The 1,872-nt window shown below is 30.8% G+C and overlaps 1 long non-coding RNA gene across 1 annotated transcript; it reads left to right on the plus strand.

Moving 5' to 3' along the window:
* Positions 1-1,166, plus strand: LOC110914724. The gene is made up of 3 exons (XR_002578537.2): positions 1-417; positions 753-847; positions 940-1,166. It is a non-coding gene; the product is annotated as an uncharacterized LOC110914724 (long non-coding RNA).
* The last annotated feature ends 706 nt before the right edge of the window (positions 1,167-1,872 follow it).

Genomic DNA, 1,872 nt, shown 5'->3' on the forward strand with positions numbered 1-1,872 from the left:
TTATAAATCTTGCATATGAAGTTATGCTTTTGTAGATAATACTCCCTCTGTTTTATAAAGGTGTAAACCCTTGAATGGGAATATACCCTTTCTATAATGTTAGAAAATTTAATTTTCAATATTTCCTCCACTCATGGCAATACGTATTAATTTTTTAGACCATGCTTTCAGCTTACATGATTTTCTTGGGTTACACGATTTTATTCAAGGTTATAGGAAGAAGAAGAAAGCATTCCACGCCGTTATTCTGACTGCTATTTGGTGTGTGTGACGTATGCGAAAGGATAAATGTTTAATCAAGCGGTGTCTTTGGTGAAAGTTGTGAAAGAAATCAAAGCTATGAGTTATTTGTTGGTGAAGAATAGATCGAAACAATAAGTTTAAAGCAGCACTTGTGATTATTTCGTATTTGTTTTTGTCAGTAATGGAACATTTCTTTCATTTTTGTCGTATTTATTTATTTATTTCAATTTAGTGCAGTTTTATAGTCACATTAGTAGTTCAACATTTATTTCATTAAAAAGCTTTATGTAAACATTGTTAAATAAAATATTTTGTTGTTGGTCCACCTGTGTAACACACGAGAACTTAATATAGTGGTATGTTGTGATTTAGTTCTGATATGCTTTATCAATGCTTTATGTTACCTTTTCATTCTAAAGTTTTGTTTGGTGCTTTAATAATCTTCTTATAGTTTCGGGTTTAAAACTACAATCTGATTGACACTAATTAGATATATATGAATTTATCAGGCTGCTAATATTGAAACGGAAATAATGGGGGTTCCTGGAAGCGGATATAGTTGATACAACATGAGTTTTCATATATTCAAGCGCAAAATATAGTGGTATGTTGTGATTTAATTCCGACATGCTTCATCAATGCTTTATGTTACCTTTTCATTCTAAAGTTTTGTTGGTGCTTTAATATTTGGTCCAGAAGGTGAAGCCTAAGTTTGGAAAGGCATAGAACGAAAATGATGATCTACATGGACTTCAACGCCAGTAGATATTTATATTGGTTCAAATGGCCAACGATTCTCAAGACCCTAAAGTGCATGTGAATTTATAAATATTTCTTTGCATGAATTACTTGATAAGTTAGTTGGGCAACCCCCTTTATGCATCAATTATTGATAAACAAAGTCAAGATTGAATTTACATAACTATCAGTTCATTATAGTTTACTATTTACATAAATAGCGAAACATTTTTTTCATTTTAAAATTTATATTTATAATTATTCTTTTTCATCACACCTATTTATAATTACATTTGATGAGTTATCGTTTTGAATCATTTAAATGTCAACTTTTTTTTCTTTTGTTGCGGCAGTCTATGAACGTTGTGTTGTAATTCGGGTCGTGATCAAACCGTGCGTACATGTTTGGTCTACTTTGTACACATATTGTATATAACACACGTACAGTGGGGTTATGGGTTTCGAGCCACGGTAGTTGTGGTCTATAGACACCGATCTGTGGCAATGGGCTTGGTCATGTAATGGGTCATAAAAAGAAATAAACACGATGAGCCGAAGCCATAATGTCCAAGTCACATTTCATATTCATTTATTTTCATTAAGTGTAATTTTATATTTACTTTAGTACTAATACTGAAACAAATCTTTCATTAAAACATTTATGAAAACACCATTAAATAATATATTTTTTTGAGACCACCCGTGTAACACACTGGTCTTAAGCTAGTTAAACCCTAAAAAGATTACATAAAAGACAAACCGAGTCAAGCTTAAATGGTGTTCGTCTAATTTTAAGCTCATTTAATAGACAAGCTTGCACCCAAACATATCATTTACATAATTATTATATTTTTTTCCATATATTATATATGAAATCACATAATAAATGCA

The sequence above is a fragment of the Helianthus annuus genome, chromosome 15 (genome assembly GCF_002127325.2).
Source record: "Helianthus annuus cultivar XRQ/B chromosome 15, HanXRQr2.0-SUNRISE, whole genome shotgun sequence".
NCBI classification, from domain to species: domain Eukaryota; kingdom Viridiplantae; phylum Streptophyta; class Magnoliopsida; order Asterales; family Asteraceae; genus Helianthus; species Helianthus annuus.